This window comes from Vombatus ursinus, unplaced genomic scaffold, assembly GCF_900497805.2.
Source record: "Vombatus ursinus unplaced genomic scaffold, bare-nosed wombat genome assembly UNPS02014786.1, whole genome shotgun sequence".
NCBI lineage: Eukaryota > Metazoa > Chordata > Mammalia > Diprotodontia > Vombatidae > Vombatus > Vombatus ursinus.
This window is the reverse complement of record NW_020954564.1, coordinates 18,845,000-18,853,425: the sequence shown is the minus strand read 5'-3', so window position 1 is coordinate 18,853,425 and position 8,426 is coordinate 18,845,000.

Sequence of the window (8,426 nt, the reverse complement as noted above, 5' to 3'; positions counted from 1 at the left end):
GATACTTTAGCTGTGTGACCCTGGAGAAGTCACTTAATATTTGTGTGCTTCAATTTTCTCATTTGTAAAATGGGGGTAATAATAGCATCTACCTTCTAAGGTTGTTGTGAGTCTCAAATGAGATAATAAATGTAAAGTACTTTGGAAACTTTAAAACTATATATAAATATTGCTCAATAGTTATTATAGAAATAATAAGCTATCATTACTACAGCAAAACCGAAGGTCTTACAAGACTACATAATGATCAAGAAATTCAATGACAAACTAAATGACTTCTGCTCCAAAACTGTACAGTAGGTCAGCAAGAAGCCTGTGGGCGGTAGGAAAGGGAGCTGTCAGCAAAGTTAACACCAGCACAAGTACAGAGTAGCTTTGTAGTCTGGGTAGAAAAGGACCAGAGACATAGTCTACAAAGTCCTGTGTTCAGAGGCACTGAAGGAGGGCTCCCCCGAGAAAATCCCAGGTTGGGAACCTTGGACGATGAAGTTGAGGGCAGTGAAGTTTTGGTTGCTAGATTTGTTTATAAACATCAAGCCATTGATGATATTCCTGGAAGTCTCTTTAAGGCTGTGAACACCACCACCTCTATCTCCTGGCCTTGTGCAAAGTCAAGAAAGAAAAAAAAATATATGATCATAAAAATAATGTCATTGTCATAGTTCATGTAGCAAGTAAGTGTAACTATTTTCTTTTTTTTTTCTGTTTCTTTTGTTTCTGGGTAAGGCAATTAGAGTTAAGTGACTTGCCCAGAGTCACACAGCTAGTAAATGTTATGTCTGAGACCGGATTTGAACTCAGGTCCTCCTGACTCCAAGACTGGTGCTCTATCCACTGCGAAAATAGACTTTTTTTTTCCTTTTTTGTGAGGCATTTGGGGTTAAGTGACTTGCCCAGGGTCACACAACTAGCAAGTGTCCATTGTCTGAAGCCAGATTTGAACTCAAGTCCTCCTGACTCCGAGAGCGCTATCCACTGCACCACCTAGCTGCCCTATTTTCTAACATTATAAAATGGTTCTAAAGAGATGGAATATCTTTCAAAGTTGTCTTATTTTATTAGCAAAACTATTTGTTGGCAGTAGCTTAATGACATATGTCAGTTAACAAGCATTTATTAAGCACCTATTACATCAAATACAAAAGTGAAATAGTTCCTGCCTTAAAGCAGATTACAGTTTCATCAGGGATACAGGATACCATTTACAAGCCAATCTGAATTTTTTTCTTTTACTTTTGACTCAATTTAATTAATTTTCTATATGGGGCAGGGGAGGGAAGGAAAGCTACATAATACATTGACCTTACAATATTGCTACTTGAATTGCAATCTTGGTTTGGAGCTAGCTTTTAAAGAATCTTTTTATTCAAAATAATCCAGTAAATATCTCTAAATTTCTGAAATATTCTGCCCTAATATTTGTGACATAGATTACTATGTTCCATTCAAGTGATTAGACATTACTATACTGGTTGAAATATCTCCTTTTCTCCAGCACTAGCATTCAAGGGAAAGGAGAATTTGTTGTGTGATTGTAATATGTTGTATAGATTTATGAGTTGTAACAGAGGTTTCTACTGTATCTCATCATGTGTCATTTAAATAGGCTTTTGTAAGTAACAAAACATTATATTATACTTGGTACTAAGTATAATATTATAGTACTATAACAATTATTGTGTATATATAATAGTACTATACTTTATAATGACATTATAATACAATAATTGTATTATTATAAATATTACTAAATACCAAATATATTATGCATATTGTACAGTGAGATATGAATTACCGATGACTAACTTCTAAATGAACTTATGTAATATATCATATTTGTGAATGATAATCTACTTGAATAGTAAATGCTACTAAGTATTAGATGCCATTAATGCAATTGATGGATATGTCACATAAATTGGTCTAGGGAGAATTTATATAGGGAGGAATGATGAATGGTGAAATGAATTAATGGACAAGGTTAAGGTTGAGATTGGTAAGACCATATTTAACTGCCTGAAGAGAAGAGACCTTTGAAGGAGTGAAGCCAGGATGTCCATTATCACTACTGTTATTCAATATTGTATTTAAAATGCTAACTGGGGACAGCTAGGTGGCACAATGAATAGAGCTCTGGCCTTGGAGTCAGGAGGACCTGAGTTCAAATCTAGCCTCAGACACTTAACACTTACTAGCTGTGTAACCCTGGGCAAGTTACTTAACCCCAATCGCCTCACCAAAAAGCAAAAAAAAAAAAAAAAAATGCTAGCTAGTATTTAATAAACCCAAAGATCCAAACTTTTGGGACAAGAACTCATTATTTGACAAAATTGCCAGGAAAACTGGAAAACAGTTTGGCAAAAAGTAAGTATAGACCAACAGCTCATACTTTATACCAAGATAAAGTCAAAATGGGTACATGATTTAGACAAAGGGTGACATAAGCAAATTAGGGGAGCATGGAAATTTTTACCAGTCATATCTATGGATAAGGGAAGAATTTATGACTAAACAAAAGATAGAGGATCATGGGAAATAAAATGGATAATTTTGACTACATTAAGTTTAAAAGTTTTTGCATATTGTTGATGGAGTTGTGAACTAATCCAATCATTCTAGATTAGAGCAATTTGGAACTATGCCCAAAAGTCTATAAAACTCTGCATACCTTTTGATCTAGCAATACCACTACTAGGTCTATATTCCAAAGAGATCATAAAAAAAGGGAAAAGGACCTTCATGTACAAAATTATTTATAGCAGCACTTTTTGAGGTGGCAGAGAATTGGAAATTGAGGGGATGCCCATCAATTGGAGAATGGCTAAACAAATTGTAGTGTACGAATGTAATGGAATACTATTGTGCTATAAGAAATGATGAGCAGACGATTTCAAAAAAACCTGGAAAGACTTACATGAACTGATGCTGAGTAAAATAAGCAGAACCAGGAGAACATTGTACATAGTAACAGCAACATTGTGTGATGATCAACTGTGATTGACTTAGCTCTTCTCAGGAATACAATGTAAAAACAATTTTTAACATTTGTTTTTAAAACTTTGAATTCTGAATTCTCTCCCTTCCTTCCTCCCCACCACCCTTCACTAAGAAGGCAAGCAATTAGATACAGGTTATGTAGTCATGCAAAACATATCCATAATAGTCATGTTGTGAAAAAAAGCATAGCAACAAAAAAAAACCTCAAGAAATTTTTTTAAAAGTATGCTTCAATCTGTATTGAGACACCATCATTTCTTTCTCTGGGGATGGATAGCATTTTTCATCATAAGTCCTTCAGAGTTGGCTTGGATCGTTGTATTGCTGAGACTAAGTCATTCACAGATGATCATCTTACAATATTGCTGTTACTTTGTACACAGTACATTTCACTTTGCACCAGCCCATGCAAGCTTTTCCAGGTTTTTCTGAGAGCTTCCTGCTCATCATTTCTTATAGTACAATAGTATTCCATCATAATCACATACCATAACTTATTCAGCCATTCCTCAATTGATGGGCTTCACCTCAACTTCTCTTTCTTTACCCCCAGAAAAGAGCTGCTATAAATATTTTTGTACATTAGGTCCTTTCCTTTTTGTTTTTTATCTCTTTTGGGATACAGACCTAGTAGTGCTATTGCTAGGTCAAAGGGTATACATGGTTTTATAGCCCTTTGGGCATAGTTCCAAATTGCTCTACAGAATGGTTGAATGAGTTTATAACTCTACAACAGTTCACTAAAGTCTCATTTTTCCTACATCCTCTCAAACATTTGTCATTTACCTTTTCTGTCCTATTAGCCAATCCAATAGGTATGAGGTAGTACCTCAGAATTGTTTTAATTTGCATTGCTCCAATCAATAATGAGAATATTTTTTCATATGGCTATAGATAGCTTTGATTCCTTCATCTGAAAACTGATCATATCTTTTGATCATTTATCAATTGGGGAATGGCTATTGTTATTAATTTGACTCAGTTCTCTATATGTATGAGAAATGAGGCCTTTATCGGAGAAACTTGCTTCAAAAAAATTTTTACAGTTACTATTGCTAACTGTATTTCCCTCCATCCTATCCCCCCCATTTATTCTATTCTCTCTCTCCTTTCACCCTGTCCCTCCTCAAAAGTGTTTTGCTTCTGACTACCACCTCCCCAAATCTGCCGTCCCTTCTATCACCCCCCTTTCCCCTTCCCCTCCTACTTTCCTGTAGGGTAAGATAGATTTCTATACCCAATTAAGTGTGTATGTTATTCCCTCTTTGAGCCAGTTCTAATGAGAGTAAGGTCAACTCACTCTCCCTTACCTCCCCCGCTTCTCCTCCACTGTAAAAGCTTTTTCTTGCCTCTTTTATGTGAGATAATTTACCCCATTCTACCTCTCCCTTTTTCTTTCTCCCAGTACATTCCTTTCTCACACCTTAATTTTATTTTTTAGATATCATCCCTTCATATTCAACTCACACCTATGCCCTCTGTCTATATATATTCCTTCTAACTACCTTAATAATAAGGGGATTATAATTACCCAACCTACAAGAAAAACCACTGAGGCAGAGCTCTGAGCCAATGACACTTTATTAAAGGTCCATGGTCCCCTCTAATGAAGTGGACCTCAGATCTTCCTCACAATCTGAGATTCCCCTGGTCCACAGGACCTTGTTTTTATAGAGTTTGATACCCAAATATGCAAAAGAAGCATGGTAAAATACAGAATCTAATTGGTTGACAGACATTGCTTTTAAGGACCAAAAATGACATAGCATCAGGGGGGTTCATGGGTTGGGTGAAGAATGGGATATCCCCACTATTAGGGGATTTTCCAAAGAATTAAGGCATTCCACCCATTCTGGGTTTGGACATGGAATTTGAGCAAAACAGGATGGAGATATCCTTGTCAGCATTCTTAAGGTTGTGCAAGTGAGCTTCATAACTGGTAAACAAGTCATGAAGATTGTATTAAAGTTGGAGACCTATTATAAAAACCTATCTTATCTAATCATTCCTCTATGATTAATCAAACTGATTAATACTAATTAGAATACGGTAAGTATCCAAATGAATTATTTCTCACATATTTATAGCAGCTCTCTTTGTGGTGGCAAAGAATTGGAAATTGAGGGGATGTTCATCAATTGAGGAATGGCTGAACGAAGTGTGGTATGTGATTGTGATGGAATTTTTGTTGTTTGTCCTTTGTTTTCAAAGAGTACTAATGACAACACAGGGTGATATCTTGACTCAGATCATGACTTGAATTTAAAAGAGGCAGAGTTACACAAAGTTATCGACCTCACTCTTTTCCAGGGTCATTGAAGTCTAGTGACAAGACAAAAGTCATAAAGACTGGCAATGACCCAGGATGGAGTGGCATCTTCAATATCTGACCAAACTCTTAAGTGCTCCACAGTGCCTGCTTCAGCTGCCTTCATAGCCATTGGAACAAATTGTTCTCATCTGCCTGTTCCATCAGGGGAAATCTTCACATACTTGGGATAGATACCCATCTAACTCATTGATGGGTTTCTGGTCCATAGGTTACCCTTAGCCTGGTTTAGCCATCTGCTGAAACAATTTACCAGGATGTGGCTGATGGGCATGCTACAGTTTCTTGGAGCACAGATGAGAGTTGAGTGCCAACTCAGGATACCTTTGGTATCCTGAAAAAAAAAAAACAAACAGCCCTGAAAAGGACTTGGCAAGCTCTTACACCAGAGGTGCTAATGCTCCTTGAATACCTATACATCCCTGTAATGGAATTCTATTGTTCTATAAGAAATGACAAGGAGGATGGTTTCCCAGAAAAACCTAGGAAGACATGTGAACTGATGCAAACTGAAGTGAGCAGAACCAGGAGAACATTGTACACATTAACAGCAATATTTTACAATGATCAATTACAAATGACTTAGTTATTCTGAGTGATACAATGATACAAGACAATTCCAAAGGACTTATGATAAAAAAAAATTATCTACTTCCAGAGAAAGAACAAATGGAGTCTGAATGCAGATTGAAGCATATTTTTTAAAATTTTTCTTTATTTTTCTTGCTTTTTTGCATAATAGCTAATATGGAAATATGTTTTGCATGATTTCACTTGTGTAATTGACATCACATTTCTTGCCCTTTGCCTTCTCAGTGGGTGGGGAGGGATGGTAGGAAGAGAATTCAGAAGTCAATTTTTTTCAAAAAAAAAATTTTTAATAAATAATAAAATTTTTAAAAAAGAAAAATATCATCACTGTGAGTAGCTAGTTTTGTGTAAGTGGAAATACATCTATAGGGGCATGAAAGCTAATTTCTGACTCAGATCTTCTGCTGCCACTGGAATAAAAGAAAGACTATAATGGAAAATAAACCCTGGCTCAGTCTTCTTGCTGTCACTATGATAAAAAGAGGACACTGCCTCAATCATACCAATTATATATGCAAGGTTGGGAAACAAACCATAGCTCCTATACTGGCCAGCTGGCAAGGGTCCCTTTACTTTCTGAAATGTTTACTCTTACCTTCCCCTGTTGATTTCTGTAAAATTCCATTTTTCTATACTACTTATAAATTTGTAGTCTATATAAAAGTTACTGAAGCTGATGCTCTGGACTCTGACCTTTTTTATACAGATAAGTCTGCTCTAAGCATAATAAAAATCCTCAGATAATTGTCTCTGTGTTGCTGTTGAGTCAGTGATTGACATCAGTATCTAATCAATGAACCCTCAGATAATTTTTGACATAATATCTAAATTATTGCTTGTCCAAAGTAATTTTATGCCAGAGATGGATAGAAACTAAATAGATAGAACTAGAAACTTAAGGAAATATTAAAGAGGCAAGAGAAGGGAAGAAGGAGAAGCTAAACTGACATTCCATTAATTAAATTCCACACTTTCCTACAAGTAATCAATTTTGTGGGAAGAATAACAGTGAAAAGCCACTCAAGTGAGGAGGGGGGAGACAAAAGAAGCACTGGCACTATTTGTTGTTCAGTCTGTCTGATTCTTCGTGACCCCATTTTGGGGTTTTCTTGACAAAGATACTGGAGTGGTTTAGACATTTTCTTCTTCAGCTCATTTTACATTTGAGGCAAACAAGGTTAAGTGGCCTGTCCAGGGTCACACAGTCAATATGTGTCTGAGATAATATTTGAACTCAGCTCCTTCTGACTCCAAGGCCAGCACTCTATCCATTGTACCACCTAGCTGCCTCACTGGCAATATTCCATCAGGTTACTAAGATCATTACCTGGGGAACTGAAAGAGGTTGGAAATGGGGAGGTACAACCCCAGATGGCTCATTTAGAATAGTGATGGTAGTGCCCTGTCTGGTAGTTTTATTGGTCAGTGTGCAGGTATTTGTCCATACTGAGAAGCAGCCAATAGACTGAGGGAAATGACTGAGTTATATAAAGAGGTTCTTACCAGAAGTGATTGCCTTGAGACCAGAAGCTCCAAGACTAAAGTAACCCTTGGATCATTTAGCTTCACCCTCAGACTTGAGCTCACAGACTGCCAGGTGCCTTAGGTTAAGACCTTAGAAGACTAGAGGTCTCCTGGAAAGATTATAAATAAGTAGGAACGAATCTCCTTATGATGGCAAAAAGCATCAGTAGTGATAGAAACCACAGTTTCCTTCTTTTGATGGGATAGTCTACAGGAAATGAACCCAAACTATAACACGTTCAAGTATTGGAAATATTGCAAATTCCTTACCCAGTATATCAGTTGACCCTCACTATTCTATCCCAACCTGTTTCAAGTGGCTAATTAGACATAATCTGGAAATTGCATGAGGCTTAGAGATAATTGCCTTTTCTTCTCCATGTTGCAGACAGAGTCTGCTTCCACCAGTTATCACTTCCTGTCAGAGGCAAGTAGATCTTTTCTTCTGGTATCAGCAGATCTGAGATATCTTTGGCAAAGTGGAGATGCAAATTTACCCCAATTCCACTAGCTATCTGTATTCACGGACAATAACCAAAATAGTGTGGCAATAACTTCTTGCACTGAGTGGAATAGGGCCTATGCACCTTTTCCAGATGTACTGATTGGAAGAGGGTCATAGACCCTGAAACCCAACTGCAAGAGAGATGAAGTTTGCTGAGAAAGAGGAGTTTCTAGCCCTTAGCACAGCGTCTTTCACGTAGTAAGCCGTTAACAAATGTTTGTTGATTTGCTATTGATTTCCAGGGCTTGGCAGCAATGAGAAATGAAAGCCATGGGCATTTAAGCAAGGAAATAGGAGTTTCTCAGCCAGCTGAAGTGCCAGGAGCATTGTTATAGTAGCGCCAGTTTTACAGTGCTGCAGGACAGGCCCAGGAACACAAGGGGGAGCTAAGACTCAGTAGAGAAGAAGGCAATAGTAACACTTTAAGTCCAAAACCCTACTCTCGGGGCTAAGACTTCACCTGTCAAGATTGTAAATTTT